This window comes from Loxodonta africana, chromosome 5 (genome assembly GCF_030014295.1).
Source record: "Loxodonta africana isolate mLoxAfr1 chromosome 5, mLoxAfr1.hap2, whole genome shotgun sequence".
NCBI lineage: Eukaryota > Metazoa > Chordata > Mammalia > Proboscidea > Elephantidae > Loxodonta > Loxodonta africana.
The window spans coordinates 90,672,202-90,698,752 of NC_087346.1; positions in this window are offsets into that span (position 1 = coordinate 90,672,202).

A 26,551-nucleotide genomic window follows, 5' to 3' on the forward strand; every position below is an offset into this window, starting at 1 on the left:
GATCATAATATTATGAATAACATTGTGAAGACTGGGAATTCCGGAACACTTAATTGTGCTGTTGTGCATCCTGTACACAGACCAAGAAGCAGCTGTTCAAACAGGAAAAGGGGGTACTGCAGGGTTTAAAATCAGAAAAATTATAGATAAGCGCTGTATTATTTCATCATAGTTATTTAATCTATATGATGGCAAATAATCTGAGAAACTGGACTATATGATTAAAGGAAGACTCATTAACAACCTGAGATATGCAGATGACACAACCTTCCTTGCTGAAAGTGAAGAGGACTTGAAGGTTAGAGACTACAGACTTTTCAGTATGGATTACACCTCAACACACACACAGATTTGTTTCTGTCAAGTAGATTCCGACTCATAGCAACCGTGTAGGACAGAGTTAAATTGACCTTCTCGTGAGCAGTGAGTTCTTAACCACTGCTCCACCCAGCTTCTCAACGTAAAGAAAGCAAAAATCCTCATAACTGGACCAATAATCAACATCATGATAAACAGAGAAAATATTGAAGTTGTCAAGGATTTCATTTTACTTGAATTCACAAACAACGTCCATGAAAGCAGCAGTCAAGAAATGAAACTGTGTATTGCATCGGAAAAAGCTGCCGCAAAAGACCTCTTAAAGTGTTAAAAAGCAAGTATGTCACACTGAGGCCTAAGGTGTGTCTAACCCAACCCATCATATTTCAATAGCCTCATATGCATGCAAAAGCCGAACAATGAATAAGGAAGACTGAAGAAGAATTGATGCCTTTGAATTATGATGTTGGTGAAGAATACTGAATATACCATAGACTGCCAGAAGAAACAAATCTGTCTTGAAAGCAGTAGAGGCAGAATGTTTCTAAGAAGCCAGGATGGCAAGATATTGTCTCTTGTAATTTGGACTTGTTATCAGGGGTACCAGTCCAAGCAGGACATTGTGCTTGCTAAATTAGAGGGTCTGCAAAAAAGGAGATCCTCAGCAAGATGGATTGACACAGTGGCTGCAACAATGTGCTCAAACATAGCAACACCTGGGATGAAGGCACAGGACCAGGCTATGTTCTGTTCTGTTGCGTATGTGGGGATGCTATTGTAAACTATTAATCATTTGTATATAAATATATATTAATTAAATGTATAAAATCCACTGCTAAGGAGTCAATTCTGCCTCAGAGTGACTCTATAGGACATATAGCAGCTAGCATCTATAAATTTCTTTTTTTAATCAAATTTGGAATTTTTTTTTTACCATCTTTTAGTACTCTTGACTTTATTCTTTTTTTTGCAGTACATATATATGTAACAAATAATTTCTTTTTACAACATTCTTCAAGTGTACAATTCAATGGCATTAGTTTTGCTTACCATATTGTTCAGCCATTACCAGTACCCGTTTCCAAATTTTCCCAGCACCCTTAACAGAAGCTCAGTGTTCCCTAAGCAGTGAGTCTCCTGTTTCCCCTTCCACCCACCCCGATAACCATTATTTTTTCAAATATGTTTTCTGCCCCATTCTCCTTTTCCTCTCATTCTACAATTTTGATTATATTTATGTCGGACCCTTGATTTTATTATACAGGACCCTGAGACCCTGTTCATATCTTTATAATTATCCCTCTCCATTCTGCTTATGCTCATGTATGCATATGTTCTTTTTGTTTTTTTAGATATTATATTTCCCAGTTCTTACATTTTCATGTTTTTGTAATTGTTTCAATTTCTCTACTAATATTTCCATCTATTTCTTTATTGTGACCATGTTTTATTTTATTTACTTAATCTACTTATAACTGCTGCTTTAAAATCCTTTCCTTCTAGTTAGCATATCAGTCCAATTGTCTTCTTCTTCACTGGGTCCAAGATCCATTATCTGTTCTTGGTTTACTGTAATAGTCTCCTAATTATTCTTCCCAATTTTATTTTTACATACTAACAATTCATTCTATACAATACAACCAGGATGATTTTTTATAAAAATAAAACAATAACACCTACTTTCTTACCCTTAAGCAGCATGCCATTATATTTAACAAAATTAAGCTCATTATTTGGCCTGCAAGGCCGTATATGTTCTATCACAAGCCTACGTCTCTGTTCACATATGCAACAACTCTACTCCTTTTAGAGCGATATACCCAGCAGCCTCAGTAACACTGGCTTTCTTTCCATTCTTAGAACACACAAGCACATTTTAGTTTAGGGATTTTCCACTAGCTGAAACCTTCTGCCTGAATCTGTCTTTGCCAAGACCATTTCAGAGTTCATTCCTTCTTGATTCTGAGTTTTTATTGTCCTCCAAAGGACTTTTTACTCTCCAACATTACCTGATTCCCCCCCCCCCCCCGTCTATTTGTTTATATTCTGGCTTCCACTACTAGAATGTAAGCTCCATGAGATGAGGGGACAATGTTTGTCTTGTTTGCTGTATCTCCAAAGAGTACAACAGTACTTGGCACATTTTAATTATGGTGTCAGTGAAGAATACTAAATATATAACTATCAGAAGAATGAACAAATCCATCTTGGAAGAAATACAGCCAGAAGGGTTCTAAGAAGCAAGGGTGGTAAGACTTAATCTTGCATACTTTATACATTATCAGAAGGGACCAGTACCTGGAGAAGAACATCATGCTTCGTAAAGTAGAGCGTTAGTGTAAAAGAGGAAGACGCTCAGTGAGATGGATTGGCATGGTGGCTGCAACAATGGACTCAAACATAGCAACAATTGTGAGGATGGCACAGGACTGGACAAAGTTCCTTTCTGTTGTACGTAGGGTAGCTGTGAGTTGGAACTACTCAATGGCACCTAAAAAACAAGTCACACAATAAATAATTATTGATTAAGGCAATGATGAATGAAGAAGTGGTCCAATTAACATAGAAAAACTTTGATACTTCTTAGTAGAAAGAGATATTTCTCTTGAAATTTTAAGTTAGAAAAAACTGCCCACTTTGTTGAGTGAAAAAAAAAAGTTCCCTTGTTAAGAATAACAGTATATGAGAGATCAGAATACATGGGAAAGAAGAGATTGACTTGGCAACCCAAGCGCTACACAAGAATATCAATGTGTATGAGAAAATGTTTCTTTGTAAAGTTTTTGACTGAGACAGATTCTCTCTACCCAGTTTCTCTAACACAAAATAATCTTTTTTAAAGAAAAGTCTGTATATGATATCATGACAAAAAAGTAGATTTAGCCATTAGGCTAAAGGGTACAGCAATCTTCAATCTGACTAGGAACCTCAACCAGCCAGAGAATACTTGCTACACTGGACAGGTATCCACTGAACTGTACGTAACTGATGTCCATAAATACCTTGTTACAGCAACAAAAGCAATACAGAGACTGACTTTGTGGTCGTCTGCTTGATATTTGCAAATATTACAGAATATTTTGTATTGAATAAGCCATACTTGGGATTCATAAGGAATTTCAGGCAAGGGTAGTATCAAGAAGGAAATAATGGATTTCCTGATAGTAGGGTCAGAATGAGGTCAATGTGATTAAGTGGAATAATATGGCTCTATTTGTATTTTAAATCGGTAATTCTTTTTAGCACATTAAGAGATGGAACAATATGTAGTTAGTATAAACTCTGTAAAAATTACTTCATAAAATTGAAAAATATTTATTATACAATGCTAAGAAAAGAATATCACATTTCTAAAATATAAAAACAGAGTATAAAAACACTTTGATTACACACACACACATAAGCAGACCTAATATAAATATTCAAAATTATTAAATTATATGTTTTTCCTAATGGCATGATGTGGAATTGAAATTTTCCTTTTTATGTTTTCTGATACCTTCCCAATACCATGGAATGTGAATCCATTACTCATAATCGGGTAACTAGTTTCAAAATGGAAAGATGTGTTTTGAAACTCCAGTTATCTTCATACTTTACAGCAACCCAGGCATCTAAGTACAGGGATTCAATTTCTTTGAGAATTTGAAGCAGTAAACACAAATCAAATTTAAAAGGAAAAAAATATATATATTTTTAGGATTCTTTAAGTTTTACTTACATGGTAATAACAATTTTAGTTAACTTAATCTGGGTACTTTGTTGTTGTTGTTGTTGTCATTGAGTGGGATCTGACTAAAGGTGACTTTATATATATCAGAATGAAACATTGCTGGACCCTGTGCTATCTTCATGTATGTTGAAATATTTGAGTCCGTTCTTGTGCCTTTTGTGTTAGCCCATCTCGTTGAGGGTTTCCCTCATTTTCACTAACCCTCTACTTTGTCACTCTTTTCTAGTGCTTGGTGTTTCCTTATGATGTGCCCAAAGTAAGCAAGTTAAAGTCTCACCATCCACACTTCTAAGGAATGTTCTTGTATTGTATTTCTCCTGAGATTGATTTATTTGTTCTCTCATAGTCCACGGTATATTCAATATTCTTCTCCAGTACCACAATTCGAATGCATCAATTCTTCTTCTGTCTTCCTTTTTCATTGTCCAGATTTCACATGAAATTTACCTAGTAATACATTTTTATTTTATTCCATAATCACATAGAATTTAGAGATAAAACACTTTTCAAATGTGTTTATATCTGTTTGTTATCCATATAGTCACTTTCATAAGGACAACTTTCCATAGTACATCAAGCATAATATACAGGAAATCTTCTGAGTTTTTGCTATGACAGACATAGTATTAGCTTACACAATCTGTATTTTCTCTTTACTCTGATTCATAAGATTTTCTCTTAATGTAATCATAATAAGACCACTAATAATTACTAATGTTTATAATCATAAATGTTATAACACATATATGTGTGTGTGTGTGCATAAGCGTATACAGGAACCATAGTGGCAAAATAGTTAAGTGCTTGGCCGATAAACGAAATGTCAGTGGTTCAAACACACCAGCTGCTCCATGGGAGAAAGATGTGGCAGTCTGGTTCCATAGAGATTACAGCCTTGGAAATGCTATGGGGCAGTTCTACTCTGTCCTATGGGGCTGCTATGAGTCAGAATCAACTGGAGGGCACACAGCAAGAAGCATGAGTTGAAATCATCTCCAGGGCACACAACAAGGTATCCTATTTGCGCAATTGTTAAGCACTCAGCAATTCAAACCCACTAGGTGCTCAGCAGAATAAAATATAACAATCTGCTCTAGTAAAGATTTCAGCCTAGGAACCCTATGGGACAGTTCTACTCTGTCTTAAAGGGTCGCTATGAGTCAGAATCAACTGCACAGAGCAACACAGATATATGATAGATAGATAGACAGACAGATAGACCGATAGATAGACAGAAAATAAAAAGCTAGGTACCGATGATGTGAAATTATATCAGTTTATTGCCACACTGAAACTTGTAACGTGATTTTGTCATAAGTATTTTAAATACAGAAATAAACAATTAATTATTAATTCGGTGCTAACTATGAGATTGCTTCAGTGCACTCTTCTGTATAAAATACCGTTCCAAAACTTATTTACTAAAAAAAAAAAGTCACTTTTACTCTTATGTCTATGGGTTGGTCATGGTTCTTTATATCTATATATTTGGCTTAGTTCATATTACTTAGCTAATTTATGCATACGAAGGTTAGATAGAGACACATTCCACCAGGCAAACCAGATATTAAACAAATGATCATACAAATAATTGTAAAATTAAAACTTTGCTAATAGCTCCAGCACTGCTCCTGAATGGTATAAGTTAGGAAAGCTCCCATGAAAATGTAACATTTAAAAAGAAAAACAGTAACATTTAGGTAGAAATAAAAGAAAAAGAAGGCTAAGTCATTTAGGGAGGAAAATAGAATATTGATAGCATTCAAAGCATAAAAATTCATATCCCAAAGAAGTATACTTTCTGAGCCACTCATCAACATTAAAATTAATGTTAAGTCAACATAGAGTACAAAGTGTGAAAGCAAGGACCAATGTAAAGTGAAAACTTGTTAGAGAAGGAAAACAAATATTTTCCACTAAAATGAGTGACAGAAAAATGGTAACACTGCACCCTAACAAAGATAGGAAACTTCAGAGACCTGGTAATACAAGATAATTCCATCAAATTTTGATTCTTACAGGTTCCACTGTACTTTATTGTGATTTCCTACCATCGTATTTGTGAAGTTGACAAAGAATACTGAATATATCAAGGACTCCCAGCTAATGAAGAAATAAGTCTTAGAAGAAATACAACCAGAGCACTCTTGAGAGGCAAGGATGGGGAGAATTCAGCTCACTTACTTTGGACAGGTCATCAGGAAAGATCGATTACTAGAAAAAGACATCATGGTTGGTAATGGAAAAATGTCTAGTACCATTTCTAGTTAAATCAGAATTCATCTCCAAAGCAGAGCAAACTTTCAAGGTCCTTTCTTTTTATTACAAATCTGTATAAAAGGGAAGGGGGAGCCAACATGGCACTATAGACAGAAGCACCATGCTGTCCCTCTACAGCAAAGACCTAAAAAACTAAGTAAAAAGATACAAACATCAATCCTGGAATCTTAAGCATCAAATACAAGGATAAAGAGCTAAATCAAGCACCAAATGGAAGAAGAAACTGATAAAGAACAGAAATTGAGGAAAGCTACAGAGCAGAGGTCCCCTGACAACTAACATGGCACAGATTCACCATCTTGGGTAACAGCCACCAAAGAACCTGGACATGGAGTACTGGAAGGTAACTTCGTGGAGCTCTCAGCAGGAAACAGAACAACTGCTGCCCACATTACATTCTCTCCCTTGCCTCCTGCCTCTCTACACTGCACACCAAGCACCAAGCCCCAAGTAGTATTTACATGAACCTCCAGACCCCTTGAGCCCCAACTTTTGCTGGCCCCCAGTCCTGCCTAGCTGAGTGCCATTTCCCTGAGTGGCACTGGTGTGGACCTCCAGACCCCACCCTGTGCCACCCACTGACACCACCCCATCAAGTGACACCAGATTAGACCCTCAGGTCTTTCCTGACAGCCCCAGTAAGTGCCACAAATGAGCCATACCCATGCCTCTCCCCATACTGGACCTGTCCTGCCATACCACAGCTGAACAACCAGCCTTACCCACCAGGACAAAGAGGTGAGATCTATATGCCCACAGACAAAACACACCCACCCCACCTTCCCAGACAAAACCAAATAAAACAAAAAAATTAGGATGAAACAAACAAACCTACAATCAATAAATGAAGAGAATATTTCCTAAATGTCTCAGAGACAGCAGACAATATCAAAACACATTAAAAAAAAAAAAGGACAAATGACTCCAGTAAAGGACCAAAATAAAACATTAGATGACCTTCTGGTAGAAGAAAAACCACTGAAACTCCCTGATATGGAATTCAAAATCTAATATTCGGGGTTTCCCAAGAGACTAGGAAAGAGATGAAGGAAAACATAGGCAAAACTAAAGGAAAAAAACAGATAAAATCAGGGAAAATACACACAAAACAATGGAAGAATTCAGGAAAATAATACTGGAACACAATGTCAAAATAAACAATTAGAAATCATACAAAAACAGCAACTAGAAATCCAAAAGAAAAAAAAAATGAATTTCAGAAATGGACAACACAATAGAAAGTTTTAGGAGCAAATTTGAAACAAAGTAAGACAAGATGAGCAAATTTAAAGACAAGTCCTTGGATACCATTTTGTTTGAGGAAAAATCAGAGAAAAGAATGAAGAAAACCTAAGAACTATGTGGGATATAATTAAGAGCAAAAAATTGCCTGTGATCATAGTTCCAAAACAGGGGAAGACAAAGGAAAAAACAGAAAGGTTCAGTGAAGATTTGCTGACAGAAAATTCCCTAGTATCATGAAAGATGAATAGCTGACCATCCAAGAATCTTGAAGAACCTCGTATAGGGTAGACCCCAAAAGAGAGTCATTGAGACATATAATCACATTCACCAAAATCAAAGACAAAGAAAGATTAAAAAAATCACAGAGGGGAAAAAATAAGACTAAGCTTTGATTACTCAATAGAAAACATGCAGGCAAGAAGGAAGTGTGATGACATATATAAAATCTTGAAAGAAAAAATAGCCAACCAAGAATAACATAACCTGCAAAACTCTCACCCAAATATGACAGCAAAATTAAGACATTTCAAGATAAACAAAAATTAAGAGAATATGTAAAAACCAAACCAAACTTACAAGAATTATTAAAGGGAGTCCTTTGGTTAGAGAACCAACAACATCAAACAACAACCTGAATCTAGGACACAGAATACCATCGGCCAGATACCAACATAGGTCATGAACTCTCAAGGATAAAACAAAACTAAGACTTACAGCAGGGAACCAGAAACATCAGTTTGTAAATAGCAATAAAGTCAGAACAATAAAAAGGGGAATACACGGTGTAGGTACTGAATTTTCTAATGGAGAGGAAGTCAAGGCGATATCAAGTAACAAAGGACTGGTTCAAACTTAGGAAGATAGGGATAAAATTCAAGTTAATCACAAAGAAAGTTAACAAACCTACTCATCAAAACAAAGAATAAAAACAGTCTCAGTAAACACAAAATCTACATAAATGAAAGAAAAGGAAAATCCACAAATAAAAGGAACTCAGCACAGGAATGTAATAGGAAAAAAGAAAACATCAGCACCACACACACAAAAAAAAGCACTACAAAATGACAGCAATAAACTCACATCTATCAATAATCACACTAAATGTAAATGGCTTAAATGTGCCCGTAGACAGTGACAGAAGTGATTAAAAAAAAAAAAAAATCCATCAATATGCTGTCTACAATAGACATACCTTAGAAATAAAGACATAAATACATAAAAATAAAAGATGGAAAAAAGTATACCTAGCAAACAGCAACCAAAAAAGAGCAGATAAAATAGATGCTAAAACAAATCCACCATAAAAGACATGGAAGGACCTTATAAAATGATAAAAGGGACTATCCACTGTGAGGACATAATCACACTAAATATCTATGCACCCAATGACAGGGCTCCAAAATACATAAAACAAACTCTAGCAGACACTGAAAAGAGAAATTGACAATAGAAAACTCCAGCACACTACCCTTGGTAAAGGACAGGACATCTAGAAAGAAACTCAACAAAGATACAGAAGAGCTAAAGGCCACAATCTACCAGCTTATCCTCATCGACATATATAGAACACTCTACCCAACAGCAATAAAGTATATACTCTACCCAACAGCAGTAAAATATACATTCTTTTCCAATGCACATGGAATGTTCTCTAGAATAGAATACATCTAAGGCTACAAAGCAATCCTCAACAAAATCCAAAACATTGTGTTAATACAAAGCATCCCCTTTAATCACAATGCCTTAAAAGTAGGAATCAACAGAAAGAACAAGAAAAAAAAAAATACACAGAAATTGAATAATACCATGCTTATTTATCTATTTATTTTTTAGAAACCACTGGGTAATAGAAAAAAATCAAGGATGGAATGAAAAGTTCCTGGAATCAAATGAAAATGAAAACACATCGTACCAAAACCTTTGGAACACAGCAAAGGCAGTGCACAGAGGTCAATTTATAGCAATAGATTCATATATCAAAAAAGAAGAATGTGATAATATCAAAATGTTAGCTTTACAACTTGAATAAATGGGATGAGAACAGCAAAAGAAGCCCAGAGCCACCAGAAAAAGGAAATAGTAAAGATCAGACCAGAAATAAATGAAATAGAGACTAGAAAGAATCAACAAAACCAAAAGTTAGTTCTTTGAAAGGATCAACAAAATCGACAAACCACTGACCAAATTGACAAAAGGAAAAACAGGAGAGGACACAAATGAACCAAAAAAGAAATGAAATGGAGGCCATTACAATAGACTCGACTGAAATAAAAAGGATCATAACAGAGTACTACAAAAAACTGTACTCCAACAAATTTGCAAACCTGAAGGAAATGGAAAAATTTCTAGAAACACACTACCTACCTAAACTAATGCAAACTGAGTTCAAGAATCTGAACAGACCCACAAGAGAAAAAATTGAAAAGACAATAAAACAAACTCCCAACAAAATGGTCCTGGCCTGGATGGCTTGTGTGAAGATCTCACACAAGTATTACTCAAACTATTTCAGAGCATAGAAAGGGAAGGGATAATTCCAAACTCATTTTATGAAGCCTGATACCAAAGTCAGACAAAGACACCACAAAAAGATAAAATTATAGACCAAAATCTCTCATGAATATAGATTCAAAAATTCTCAAAAAAATTCTAGCCAATAGAATTCAGCATCATATCCAAAAAATAATATACTTCAATCAAATGGGATTCATACCATGTATGCAAGGATGGTTCAACATCAGAAAATCAATCAGCAAAATCCACCACATAAATAAAACAAAAGAAAAGAATCACATGATCATCTCAATCAATCCAGAAAAGGCATTTGATAAAGTCCAACATTCATTCTTGATGAAAACTCTCAATAAAATATGTTGTTAGTTGTTGTTTGGTGCCATTGAGTAGGTTCTGAGTCATAGTGACCCATTGCTGCAGACACTGTGTCAATCCATCTTATTGAGGGTCTTCCTTTTTTCACTGACAGTCTACTTTACCAAGCACGATGCCCTTCTCCAGGGACAGAGACCTCCTGATAACGTGCCCAAAGTATATGAGACGTAGCCTCACCATAAAATATGAGTAGAATGGAAATCCCTCAACATAATAAAGGGCATCTATAAAATCCAATAGCCAACATCATTCTCAATGAAGACTGGTTGAAAACATTCACCCTGGGAACACAGGAACAAGACAAGGAGGCCGTTTGTCACCACCCCTATTTAACACTGTGCTGGAAGTCCTAGCTACAGCAATAAAAAAGAAATAAAGGGTATCCAAATTGGTAAGGAGGAAGTAAACAATTCCAATTTGTGGATGATATGGTACTATACATAGAGAACATAAAAGACTCCACAAAAATCTACTGGAACTAATAGAACGCTTCAGCAGAGTAGCAGGAAAAAGATGAATGTGCAAAAATCATTGGATTCCTACACACCAATAAAGAGAACTATAAAAAGGAAATCTGGAAAGCAGTATCATTTATACTAATCCCTTAAAAAATGAAATAAACCAGTAAAAATCAAACCTGTTGCTGTTGAGTTGATTCCAACTCATAGGCACCCAACTGAACAGAGTTAAACTGTCCCATAGTGTTTCCAAGGAGTAGCTGGTGTATTCAAACTGCCAATCTTTTGGTTAGCAGCCAAGCTCTTAACAATTGCCCAACCAGGGCTCCAGTTAGGAGTAAATCTAAGGAGGGATGTAAAAGACTTATACAAAGAAAACTACAAAACACTACTGCAAGAAACCAAAAGAGACCTACGTAAGTGGAAAAACATACCATGCTCGTCGATTGGTAGATTCAACATTGTGAAAATGTCAACTCTACCTGACTCTCAACCTGAAGCAATCTACAAATATGAGTCAGTCCCGATCCAAATAACAACAGCATTATTTAACTAGTTGGAAAAACTAATCATTAACTTTATATGGAAAAGAAAGAGGCCCTGGGTAATTAAAGCATCTTTTGAAGAAAAACAAAGTAGTAGGTCTCACGCTACCTGATTTCAGAACCTACTGTACAGCTATGGTACTCAAAACAGCCTGGTACTTGTGCAGTGACAGAACCATTGACCAATGGAATAGAATTAAGAACTCAGATGTAACTTCAACCACCTGTGGTCATCTGATCTTTGACAAAGGACCAACCTCCATTAAATGGGGAAAAGACAGTTTTTTTTTTTTTTTTAAACAAATGGTGCTGGCAAGATTGGATGTACATCTGTAAAAAAATGAAACAAGACTGATACCTCTCATCATATACAAAAACTAATTGAAAATGGATTAAAGACCTAAATATAAAGCTGAAAACTCTAAAGATCATATAAGAAAAAAATAGGGTCAACATTAGAGGCCTTAATACATGGCATAAATAGGACACATGCCATAACAACACACAAACACCAGAAGATAAGCTAGATAACTGGGATCTTCTAAAAATTAAACAATTGTGCTCATCAAAAGACTTCACCAATGGAGTAAAAAAGAGAACCTACAAACTGGGGGAAAAAATTGGCGATGACATATCTAACAAAATTCTAATCTCTAAATTCTATAGGAAGATCCAACAACTCTACAACAAAAAGACAAATAATTCAATTAAAAATGGGCAAAGGATATGAGCAGACACTTCACCAAAAAGATATTCAGGCAGCTAACAGACACATGAAGAAATGCTCACAATCACTAGCCGTTAGAGAAATGCAAATCAAAACTATAATGAGACGCCATCTCACCCCGACATTACTGGCACTAATTAAAAAAAAAAAAAAAAAGCTAATATTGGAGAGGCTGTGGGGAGATTGGAACCCTTATGCACTTCTGATGAGAATGCAAAATGGTGCAATCATTTTGGAAAATGATATGGCACTTCCTTAAAAAGCTAGATATAGAAATGCCATAGGATCCAGCAATTCCACTCCTAGGAATATTTCCTACAGAAATAAGAATCGTCAAAGGAATAGACATACGCACACCCACGTTCATTGCAGCATTATTCACAATCGTGAAAAGATGGAAACAACCTAGGTGCCCATCAACAGATGCATGAATGAACAAACTATGGTTATATACACAACGGAATACGATGCAAAAATAAAGAACAATGATGAATCTGCAAAACAACTCACTACATGGATGAATCTGGAAAGCATTATGCTGAGTGAAATAAGTCAATCACAAGGAGGTGAATACTGTATGAGACCACTACTGTAAAAAGTTATGAAAAAATTTACACACAGAAAGAAATCATCTTTGATGGTCACGAGGGAAGAGAGGAGAGGGGATGGAAAACACCAGACAATTGGGGCTCTAGTTTTGCAGTGGTTAAAGAGCATGGCTGCCAACCAAAAGGTCAGCAGTTTGAATACACCAGCTGCTCCTTGGAAATGCTTTGGGTCAGTTCTACTCTGTCCTATAGGGTCACTGTGAGTCACAATGGACTCCACAGCAACAGGTAACAGGTTAGACAATAAATAGATAAGTGGTAACTTTGGTGAAAGGTAAGACAGTACACAGTACTGGGGAAGTCAGCACAACTTGACCAAGGCAAAGTCACAGGAGCTTCTTAGGCACATCCAAACTGTGAGGGGCTGAATTAGTGGGCTGAGGGCTAGGGATCATGGCATTGGGGAATATCTAGGTCAATTGGCATAACATAGTTTATAAAGAAAATGTTCTACACCTTACTTTGGGAAGTAGCAACTAGGGTCTTAAAAGCTTACAAGGGGACATCTGAGGTACATATACTGGTCCCACCCTGTCTGGAGCAAGGAAGAATGAAGAAAACCAAAGATACAGGGAAAGATTAGTCCAAAGGACTAATGGACCGCAACTATCTCAGCCTACACCAGATTGAGTCCAGCACAACCAGATGGTGCCTGGCTACCACCATCGACTGCTCTGACAGGGATCATAATAGAGGGTCCAGACAGAGTTGGAGAAAAATCCAGAACAAAATTCAAACTTCCAGTAAAAAGATCAGACTTACTGGTCTGACAGGGACTAGAGAAACCCCAAGAGTATGGCTCCTAGACACCTTTTAACTCAGTACTGAAGTCACTTCTGTGGTTCACCCTTCAGCCAAAGATTAGCCAGGCATATAAAACAAACCCCCATGCTTCTGTCAGTTTGTTGTACTGTGGGAATATACTCAAGCACAACCTTCAGTATATCTCAACTGAATTTAGAGACCATCTCAAGAATAGATCAGACGTGTTGAACACTAATGACTGAAGACCAGATGAGCTGTGGAATGACATCAAGGACATCATACATGAAGAAAGCAAGATGTCATTAAAAAGACAAGAAAGAAAGAAAAGACCAAAATGGATGTCAGAAGAGACACTGAAACTTGCTCTTGAACATCAAGCAGTTAAAGCGAAAGGAAGAAATAATGAAGTAAAAGGGTTTAACAAAAGATTTCAAAGGGTGGCTCGAGAAAAAAAAAATGAGAAGAACTATAATGGCATGTGCAAAGACCTGGAGGATGGAAAGCCAAAAGGGAAGAACACACTCGCTATTTCTCAAGCTGAAAGAACTGAAGAAAAAAATCAAAGCCTCGAGTCACAATATTGAAGGATTATATGGGGAAAATATTAAACACTGCAGGAAGCATCAAAAGAAGGTGGAATGAATACACAGAGTCACTATACCAAAAATAATTGGTCAATGTTCAACCATTTCAGGAGGTAGCAGGGATTGATGGTGCTGAAAGAAGTCCAAACTGTCCTGAAGTCATCTGCAAAAAACAAGGCTCCAGGAACTGATGGAATATCAATTGAGATGTTTCAAAAAATGGATTCATTGCTGGAAGTGCTCACTCCTCAAAGCCAAGAGATTTGGAAGACAGCTAGCTGGTCAACCGACTGGAAGAGATCCTTATTAATGGCTGGTCACAAGAAAGATGATTCCACCTAATGCAAAAATTATCAAAAAATGTCATTAATATCATACACAAGTAAAATTTGATCATTCAAAATTGGCTGCTGCAGTACATCAACAGGGAATTGCCAGTAATTCAAGCCAGATTCAGAAGAGGACTTGGAACCAGGGATATCACTGCTGATGTCAGATGGATCCTGGCTGAAAGGAGAGAATACCAGAAAGATATTTACCTATGTTTTATTGACTATGCAAAGGCATTCAACTGTGTAGATCATAACAAATTATGGGTAACATTGCAAATAACGGTGTCATGAATTGATCTCCCAAAAATATGTGTATCAATCTAGCTATGCCATGATTCCCAGAGTTGTATGATTGTTCACCATTTTGTCATCTGATGTGATTTTCCTATGTTTTGTAAATCCTATCACTATGATGTCAATGAGATGGATTAGTGGCAATTATGTTGATGAGATCCAAAAGATTAGATTTTGTCTTAAGTCAATCTCTTTTGAGATATAAAAGGGAGGAGCCAGCAGAGAGATCCCATACCACCTCATACCCTATACCAACAAGAAACCAGTGCCAGGAACAAAATGCCCCCTTTGGACCTGAGATTCCTGCTAGAAGAAGATCCTAGTTCAGGGGACTATTGATGACATGGATCTTCTTCCAGAGCTGACAGAGAGAAAGCCTTCCCCTGGAAATGACACCCTGAATTTGGACTTCTAGCCTACTAGACTGTAAGAGAATAAAATTTCATTGTTAGAGCCATCAACTTGTTGTATTTCTGTTATAGCAGCATTAGAGAACTAAAACAAATAGGAATTTCGGAACACTCAATTGTACCCATGAGGAGGAACCTGTACACAGATCAAGAAGCAGTCATTCAAATGGAACAAGGGGATACTGTGTGGTTTAAAATCAGGAAAGGTGTGCATCAGGAGGAAGAGTCATTAACAAGCTTTTGATATGCAGATGACGCAACCTTGCTTGCTAAAAGTGAAGAGGACTTGAAACACCTACTGATGTAGATCATAGACTACAGCCTTCACTATGGATTACGTCTCAACATAAGGAAAACAAAAATCCTCACACGATAAGCAACTTCATGATAAAAGGTCAAAAGCTTGAAGTTGTCCAGGATTGCATTTTACTTGACTCCACAATCAACACTCACGGAAGAAACAGTTGAGAAATCGAAAGACATCGCATTGAACAAATCTGCTGCAAAAGACCTCTTTAAAGTGTTGGAAAACAAAGATGTCACCTTGAAGGGTAAGGTGTGCCTAATCCAGGCTGTGGTGTTTTTAATCACTTCATATGCATGTGAAAGCTGGACGGTGAATATGGAAGACAGAAAAAGAATTGACACCTTTGAATTGTAGTGTTGGTGAAGAGCATTGTATATACCGTGGACTGCCAAACCCAAAATCCCAGTGCCATAGAGTCGATTCCGACTCATAGCGACCCTATAGAACAGAGTAGAACTGCCCCATAGAGTTTCCTAGGAGCGCCTGGCGGATTCGAACTGCCGACCCTTTGGTTAGCTGCCATAGCCACCAGGGACTGACAAAAGAACAAACAAATCTGTTGTGGAAGAAGTATAACCAGAATGCTCCTTAGAAGCAAGGGTGGCAAGACTACGTCTCACATAGTTTGGACATGTTGTTAGGAGGGATCAGTTCCTGGAGAAAGACATCATGCTTGGTACAGTAGTGGGTCAGCGAAAAGAGGAAGACCCCCAATGAGATGTATTGACACAGTGGCTGCAACAATGGGCTTAAGTGTAACAAAGATTATGGAGATGGTGCAGAACTGGGCGGTGTTTCATTCTGTTGTATACAGGGTCACTATGAGTCGGAATCAAGTCAACAGAAGCTAACAACAACAGCAATAAAACAAACGATAACACACATAGTTTAACCATGTATATGAGACTAAATAGGCACACCAGCCTAAGGACAAGGACAAGAAGACAGAAGGGGACAGAAAAGCTGACCAAATGGAAATTGGAAATCAGAGATCGAGAAGGCGAGAGTGCTAACATATCACGGTCTTAGCAACCAATGTCACAAGACAGTATGTATATTAGTCGTTTAATGAGAAAATACTTTGCTCTGTGAACTTGTACATAAAGCTCAATTGAAAAAAAAAAACTGTATAACAGGAAAAATAGGGAATTCTGCTTTGGTTCAAGATTTACAATCCCCTGTTGAATACAGAAGCCCTGGTGGCACAGTGGTTAAGAGCTCAGCTGCTAATCAAAAGGATGGCAGTTTGAATCCACCAGGTGCTCCTCAGAAACTCTACGGAGTTCTACTCAGTCCTATAGGGTCCTTATGAGTCAGAATAGACTCGACAACAATAGGGTTGGGTTTTTTTTTTTTTTTTGGTTTATTGACTACATTGAAAAAAATAAATAGACAAAGTATTTTTTTTTTTAATTAGGCAAACAGGTAAGATGTTGCTTTTCAGAAAACCAGCTACAGAATCCTCCATAAACTTACCCAGAAATGATTCAATCCAGATAGCTTTTTTTGAATAAATAGTGACGCATGTTACTTATGCTTTCAAAATCTCACTGTACATGCACCCATGCTATCTGGTAGGATTTCATAGAATAGGCTAATAAAAAAGAGGAATTATGCTGTTTCTATGTACACAGACATGTGAAATAAAACTTAAAAGTTTAAAAATGCACACAAAATGTGCCCTTTATGTAGCCATAAAGCCTTTTAGAACCTTAAAAATCCCACCCAAACTTTTTTTGAGAACCATGCTTGAAGAACACTTAAACTTGGATGTTTTTCCCATATGGTTTTTTATCTTGTTTTTGCCCTTCATAGGTCATTTTCAATTTCTACTTAGACTAGTGAACTCATTTCTTTAGTAATGAAACTCACTCAAAAATAAACTTCGCTTTGATTTTCAGCTCTGGTGTTTTTTATTTTTTGATATGATATGTTTAAATCCCTCTCCCTTATCCTCTTCATTTAACCAGTTATCTAGTTCTCTCAATCCTTCTGATAAACATGTTTTTGCATCCTATTTCCTACAATTTCTACTGCCAATAAAACCAATCATTGCTGCTTACCTAACTTACTGTACTAGACTTCTAACTTTCGTCCTTGTACTCATGTTCATCCTTCTCGAATTTGTTCTCAGAAAATCTTTCAGAGGAAAGCTTCTTATAATACATATGTTATCATGCCATTCAATTATTTTTAAAAAGTTAGAGGTGGTAAGTTTTTCTTTGGGTGATGACCAAAACCATTACTGTAGACTGTAAGGCTCATTACAGTCTGTGATGGTTAAGGTTGTGTGTCAACTTGGCTGGGCCATGATTCTCGTTGTATATATGTGATCACCCCCATGATGGTGTCTGCTGTGAGTAGCCAATTAGTTGGAGTTTCCTTGGGCATGTAGCCTGCACTCAAATACAAGTGGATGTTCTGACTTTTGCCCTCTCTGGATCCTGCAGCTGCCTCTTGTTTGCCTGACCTCCATTTCCTTGGGACTTGAACTACCAGCTTACCTACCAATCTTGGGATTCATTGATCTTTACAATCTGTGAGCAAGAATCCTGCTCTCAGCCTCTGTGACTATGTGAATCAGGAGAAGCATGTATCGTGATCCACAGACTTCGGACATTTCAGCCTCTACAATTGTGTGAGCTGTTTCCTTGATATAAATGTGTGTGTGTGTGTGTGTGTATAAATATATATATTTATGTGCTTTACAGGTTTTGCTTCTTTAGAGAACCCAGCTTAAGACATTTGGTACTGAGAATGGTTCTAGAGAAACTAAACTGTAAGGATGGGTTTTCTGAATTGGTTCTTAAGTCTGGTTAGTCTTCAAGATACTGATGACTCTGCTTCCAGTAGTAAAGAGGGCACTGCTAATCCATGGAGTGAGGTGGCAATATAAATATGCAAAATATCACCATCAATAGATCAGGTATTGGTGAAAGGTGAGACTCTGAGTGATAACATGTATGATACCTTTCTACAATTTTGTCATAATGAGAAGTATAATGAAGCTGGTTGGTTGGTCCTACTTTTGCCAGACAAACTGGTGAAAGAAAGAGATGCACTCAGGGCTTCAGAGCCAGCTCAAGTGCTTCATAAAAAACCTTAAAGTTTCCACTTGTGCTTTGAAAGAAAGCCTTATTTCTTGGAGTAACAGAGCCAATATTGCTGAAAACCAAACCCAGAATCTTATTGTAAGAGTGGCTGAATTACAATGCCAGCTCAATTTCCAACTAACAGAGGTGTCTGAAGTTAAAGTAAGGGCATTGATTAGGAAGAAATGGGACCCTGAAACTTGGGCTGGGGACATATGGGCAGATAATCGGGAAGCTGTATACACTGAGCCCCTAAATTCTGTTGAATCACTCCTGCCAGCAGAACCAGCCCCATCTGAAGAGATTACTTCATGTTTATCTGCCACACCACCCTGACCAGAAAAACCATTAGCCTTTCCACTCCCATCTGATGAGATTTCCCTAGCCCAGATACCTCTAAAGAGTCCTTGCCTGAGTCATTGCCTGTGGCATCGTCTGAGGCAGATGCTTTACAAGACGATGCTCAGTGTTCTCAAAACAATTCCACACTATGTATTCTGGCTTCTAGACCTATAACTAGACTTAAGTCCCAAGGAGACCCAAAAAGTGAAGTACAAAGTGTGGCACAGGAGGAGGTAAGCTATATCTCACTCCTGGTACCAAATAACTTAAGATGGGTTCTATAGAGAAGCAAAATCATTAAAGCATATAAACATATATAGAGAGAGATTTATATCAAGGAAACAGTTCAAGTGGTTATAGAGGCTGGAATGTCCCAAGTCCATGGAGCAGGATAATGACTTCTCCTGATTCACGTAGCTGCAGAGGCTGGGGAACCCAAGACTGGCAGGTCAGAGAGCAGGGCTCTTGCTCACGGGATGTGAAGGTCAATGGATTCTAAGATCAGCAGGCAAGATCTCAATGCTGCTGATTCACATAGCAGCAGGGGCTGGTGAACCCAATATCGTCAGGTCAGAGAGCAGAACTCTCACTCAAAGGCTGTGAAGATCGACAAATTCCAAGATCAGCAGGTAAGTCCCAAGAATCAGATATCAGATGAACAAAAGGCTGCTGCAAGATCCAGAAAGGGCAAAAGCCAAAATGCCCACTAATATTCAGATGCAGGCTACACACCCAAGGAAACTCCCCTTCAACTGACTGGCTACTTGAGGCATCAAATATTTTTGTTTTCTCCACTTATAAAATATAATATGTAAATGGGGCTAGTGTGCTTTCAGTTTTAGTTGTATCTTGTTAGGTGAAAGTATGACTTTGCAATTGGGATTATTCAGAGATTATGTACAGTTTGGGGAGATGTGTACAGGTGCCAGGTTGACAAGGGGTGGGCTGTGATGGTTAAGATTGTATGTGAATTTGCCTGGGCCATGATTCTCAGTGTTCATTTGTGATCACTCTTATGATGGGATCTGTTCTGAAGTTGAACTGTATTTGTCTTTGCAGTCTCTGAACCATTCCAAGCTTCCATTGTTTGCACCACTGTACCCCTAGCATTTGGAAATATTTATTGAATTAATGAAATAGTTTATGAGTGAATAGTTGTTTTCGATAATTCTTTGGTGAGTTTCTTCAGGATTGCTTTCATGTTTGCTCAACTCCTTTCTGTATGTCTCTAATAATTCAGTACTGACCAAGACCACTTTGTTGTCTCAGCTCATCTTTACGGTCAAGACTACACATCACAATTATGTGACTTGCTTCCCTTTAAATCAAAGTCCAATGCTGTTTTGCTCAACTAGGGCCCAGGTGAAGCTTTCTCATAGTTCAGAATATGACTCTTATCATTAATATCACATGAAAGCAAAATTTTGCTGAAGATCATTCAAAAGCAGCTGCAGCAGTATATCGACAGGGAATTGCCAGAAGTTCAAGCCAAATTTAGAAGAGGACATGGAACCAGGAATATCATTGCTGATGTCTGATGAATCCTGGCTGGAAGCAGAGAATACCAGAAAGACGTTTACCTGTGTTTCACTGACTATGCTAAGGCATTTGACTGTGTGGATCATAACAAATTATGGGTAAAATCACAAAAGAATGGGAATTCCATAACACTTAATTGTGCTCATGAGGGCTCTGTAATGGATCAAGAGGCAGTCACTTAAACAGAACAAGGGGATACAGTATGGTTTAAAGTCAGGAAAGGCGTGTGTCAGGGTTGTATACTTTCACCATACTGATTCAATCTTTATGGTGAGCAAGTGATCTGAGAAGCTGAAGTATCTGAAGAAGAAAGGGTCATCAGAATTGGAGGAAGACTCATTTACAACCTGCATGATACAGATGACACAACCTTGCTTGCTGAAAATGAAGAGGACTTGAGGCACTTGCTGATGAAGACCAAGGACCACAGCTTTCAGTATGGGTTACATCTCAATATAAAGAAAACAAAAATCCTCACACCTGGACCAATAAGCAACATCATGAAAAATACAGAAAAGATTGAGGTTGTCAAGGATTTCATTTTACTTGGATTCACAATCGACACCCATGGAAGCAGCAGTCAAGAAATCAAAAGACGCATTGCATTGAGCTAATCTGCTACAAAGGATCTCTTTAAATTTGAGTTGAAAAGCAAAGATGTCACCTTGAAGACTAAGGTGTGCCTGACCCAAGCCATGGTATTTTCGATCTTGCTGTATGCATGAGAAGGCAGGGCAATGAATAAGGAAGACTGAAGAAGAACTGATGCCTTTGAATTGTGGTGTTGGCAAAGAGTATTGGATATACCATGGGCTGTCAAAAGAACGAATAAATCTGTCTTGGAGGAAATACAGCCAGTGTGCTTCTTGGAAGCAAGGATGGTGAGACTATGTCTTGCATACTTTGGACATGTTGTCAGGAAGGATCAGCCCATGGAGAAGGACAACAAAAAGTAGAGGGTCATTGACAAAGAGGAAGACCCTCAATAAGATAGATTGACACAGTGGCTGCAACAATGGGCTGAAGCATAGCAACAATTGTGAGGATGGCACAGTATGGACAGCATTTCATTCTGTTGTGCATAGGGTTGATATGAGTTAGAACTGACTGTATGTCACCTAACACCAACAAAAACATCATTAGAAGGTTCTAGATAGAGAAGCCAAATGACTCACCGGGTTTTCTCCTACTGTTTTGACTGCTTTTCAGAGTTTTTGCTGGTTTCTTCTCATCTACCTTATCTCTAAATTTGTGCATACCCATGTATGACTTCTCACTTTTGTCTTCCTTTATTGGTGATATCATTGTTGTTGTTATTCTCAGGTGCTGTCAAGTAGGTTCCAACTCACAGCAACTCTATGTACAACAGAAGGAAATACTGCCTGTTTGCGTGCCATCCTCACAATCACTGCTATACTTGAGCCCATTGCCGCAGCCACTGTGTTAAACCATCTCTTTGAGGGTCTTCTTTTCAGCTGACCTTCCACTTTATCAAGCATGATGTTCCTCTCCAGGGACTGGTCCCACCTAATAATATGTCCAGATCACTGTACATGAAACAGATTCTAGCGATCTTTACTTTTAAGGAGCATTCTGGCTGTACTTCTTCCAAGACAGATTTGTTTATTCTTCAGGTATTCCATATTCAATATTCTTTGTCAACACTGTAGTTCAAATGAATCAATTCTTCTTTGGCCTTCCTTATTCATTGCCCAGCTTTCACATTCATGTGAAGTGATTGAAAATACCATGGCTTGGGTTAGGTGCACCTTAGTCCTCAAAGAGACATCTTTGCTTTTTAACGCTTTAAAGAGGTCTTTTGAAGCAGAATTGCACAATGCAGTCTAAGTCATTTGATTTCTTTACTGCTGCTTTCATGAAGCTTGATTGTGGATCCAAGTAGAATGAAATCTGTAGCAATTTCAATCTTTTCTCTGTTTATCATGATGTAGGTTATTGGTCTAGTTGCAAGGCTTTTTGTTTTCTTTACGTTGAGGTGCAATCCATACGGAAGGCTGTAATCTCTAATCTTCATCAGTAAGTGCTTCAAGTCCTCCTCACTTTCAGCAAGTAAGATTGTGTTATCTGCACATATCCCAGGTTGTTAATAATTCTCCCCCCAATCCTGATGCCATGTTTTTCTTCATATAGTCCAGCTTCTCAGATTACTTGTACTGCATACAGATTGAATAAGTATGGTGAAGGAATACAACCCTGATGCACACCTTTCCTGATTTTAAACCACAAAGTATCCCCTGATTATGTTCAAATGACTGCCTCTTGGTCTATGCACAGGTTCCTCATGACCACTTAGATGTATACGGGAATTTGCATTTTTCTCAATGTTATCCATAATTTATTATGATCTGCATAGTCAAATGCTTTTGCATAGTCCATAAAACACAGGTAAACATGTTTCTGATGTTCTCTGCTTTCAGCAAAGATCCATCTGACAGTAGCAGTTATAGCCCTCATTTCAAGTTCTTTTCTGAATCCAGCTTGAATATCTGACATTTCCCTGTCGATGCACTGCTGTGACTGCTTTTGAATTATCTTCAGAAAAAAATTTTCTTGGGTGTGATATTAATGATATTGTTTGATAATTTCTGTGTTCTGTTGGATCACCTTTCTTTGCAATGGGCACAAATAGGGATCTTTTCTAGTCTGTTGTCCATGTAGCTGTCTTCCAAATTTCTTGGCATAGATGAGTGAGTGTCTCCAGTGCTGCATCCATTTCTTGAAATATCTCAATTGGTATTCACTCAGTTCCCAGAGCCTACCTTTTCACCAATGCCTTCAGTGCAGTTTGGACTTCCTTTAATATCATCAGTTCTTAATCATATGCTGTCATGGATTGAATTATGTCCCCCCCCCAAAAATGTTTGTATCAACTTAGGCCATGATTCCCAGTATTGTGTGGTTGTCCTACATTTGGTGATTGTAATCTTATGTTGAGAGGATTAGGGTGCGATTGTAGCACCACCCTTACTCAGGTCACCTCCTGGATCCAAGGTAAAGGGAGTTTCCCTGGGGTGTGGCCTGCACCATCTTTTATCTCTCAAAAGATAAAAGGAAGGGGAAGCAAAGCAGAGATTTGGGGACCTCAGACCACCAAGAAAGCAGCACCAGGAGCAGAGCTTGTCCTTTGGACTTGGGGTCCCTGCACCTGAGAAGCTCCTTGACCAGGAGAAGATTGAGGACAAGGAACTTTCTCTAGAGCAGACACAGAAAGAAAGCCTTCCCGTGGATCCAATGCCCTGAATTTGGACTTGTAACCTACTAGACTGTGAGAAAATAAATTTCTCTTTGTTAAAATCATCCACTTGTGGCATTTCTGTTACAGCAGCACTAGATGACTAAGACATATGCTATCTCCTGAAATGGTTAAGTATTCCTTTCATCTTTTGATGCTTCCTGTGTAGTTCAATATTTTGCCAATAAAATCCTTCCATACTGCAACTCAAGGTTTGAATTTTTTCTTTAGTTCTTTCAGCTTGAAAAATGCTGAGCATGCTCTTTCCCTTTGGTTATCTAACTCCAGATCTGTGCACATTTCATTATAGTATTTTACTTTCCCTTCTTGAGCTGCCATTTGAAATTTTCTCTTTAGCTCTTTTACTTCGTCATTTTTTCCATTCACTTTAGCTGCTCTGTGTTCAAGAACAGGTTTCAGGGTCTCTTCTGACATTCATTTTGTTCTTTTTCTTTCTTTCCTGTCTTTTTTAATGACCTTTTGTTTTCTTCGTGTATGATGTTTTTGATGTCATCGCACAATTCACCTAGTCTTCAGTTATTAGTGTTCAATCTGTCAAATATACTCTTGAGATGGTTTTCAAATTCAGGGTGGATATAATCAAGATCATATTCTGGATTTTGTGAACTTGTTTTAGTTTTCTTGAGATTCAACTTGAACTTGCATAGGAGCAATTGATAGTCTGTTCCATAGTCAGTGCCTGGCCTTGTTCTGGCTGATAATATTGAGCTTCTTCATTGCTCCTATCCACAGATGTAGTGAACTTGATTCTTGTGTATCCATTCCCAGGAGATCCATGTGTACAATCACTATTTATGTTATTGAAAGGAGGTATTTATAATGAAGAAGTTGTAGATGCTGAAAAATTCTATCATGTTATCTCTCTGGCATGGCTTCCACCACCCAGGCCATATTTTTCAACTACTGATTCTTCTTCTTTGCTTCCAACTTTCTCATTCCAATCACCAGTAATTATCAATGCATCTTGATTTTGCACTTGATCAATTTCAGACTGCAGAAGTTGACAAAATTCTTCATTTTTGACATTAGTTATTGGTGTTTAAATTTGAATTATGATTTATTAACTGGTCTTCCATTTAGGCATATAGATATTATCCTATCACTGACAGCATTATACTTCAGGATAGATCTTGAAATATTTTTGACAATGAATGTGACACTTCTCTTCAATTTGTCATCCCCAGCATAGTAGACCACATGATTTTCTGATTCATAATGGCTTATAAATCCGTTTCAGCTTGCTAATGCCCAGGATATCAATGTTTTTGTGTTCCATTTAATTTTGTGACACCTTACAATTTTCCTAGGTTCATATTTTGTACAGTCCACATTTTGATTATTAATGAATGTTTACAACTGTTTCTTCTCATTTTGAGTGCTGTCACATCAGGAAATGAAGGTCCTGAAAGCTTTACTCCATCCACATCATTCAGGTTGACTCTACCTTGAGGAGGCATTCTGAGTACCTTCCAACCTAAAGTGCTCATCTTATGCCACTATACCAGACAATATTTCACTTCTATTCATAAGGTTTTCACTGGCCAATTTTTTCAGAAATAGATCACCAGATTCTTCTTCCTAGTCTGTCTCAGTCTAGAAGCTCCACTGAAATCTGCCCACCATGGACGACCCTGCTAGTATTTGAAATACTGGTTGTATATCTTTGAGCATCACAGCAATGTGCAAGCCACTTCAGCACAACAAACTGACAGAGAAGTGGTGGGATGATTTCATTAAATATCTGTTTTTATATCACATATATATTAATTTTTTTATTTCAGCATAAAATAAGGCATAAAAATTCTATCTCAGCACAGAAAGTAGGGTCTTTAAAATATCACCAATTTATTAGCTCACAGGCCTCTAGGTCAGAACTCTGTATTGTGAATTCTCTGCTCAGGGTATCGCAAAGCTTAAATCCAGATACCAGCTAGTCATGATTCTTGTCTGGAAGCTCCTGGGAAAATTTCTCTAGCACAACCAATTTCATTGTTGGCAGAATTGCCTCACTACGTGCTACACTTCATCATTAAGCTAGCAATGGCATGCCTAATCCTTCTTGTGCTTCAAGTCTCTGATTTCTCCTGCAATCAGCCAGAGAAAACTCTCTACCTTTATAGGGCTAATGCAATTCGGTCAGGCTCACCAACATAATATTCCTATCTAAATGTCAACTATTAAATATATTATTACTTAGTCACAGTAGTAAAACTCATCATATTTACCATCCCAAAGATTGCACATGGCCTGTACATAAGGGATGGAACATCTTGAGTAATGCCATAGAATACTGCTCGCAGTATAAAATGTAAAATGAATATTTCTCATAAAGTTAAAATGACTCCTGCTGTTATTTTCTGATCCATACTTGAGGATTAAATGAAGCATGAAAAGGCTGTCCTTGCAATGACTATCCACACCACTATAATAGCATTCTTATTGAGTGACAATTTTTTATTGCCACTTTCATAGTGAGAAACAAATATTTTAACTAGCAAAAATTTCTCTTAAGTGTTTGCTTTACTGTCAGATATGTTTTTAACCAAACAATTTCTTATCTGATTAAATTTCTTTAAAGTTAGGTTTAGAGTAAACATTTGGTGTGAAGATTCCATACTTCAAAGATCTCTAAATTGCCTTTTCCAATCTAGCTTTCCTTAGGACTTGGTAGGAAAAAAAAATAGGTTATTCAAGAGTAGAGTGGTGATCAGTCTTTTTTCAATTCCTTCAGTAGGTCTCTGATTGGGATAACAATTTTCATTTATCTAATTGTCAGCTCATCCTGTATCATATAGGGAAATGCTCTCTT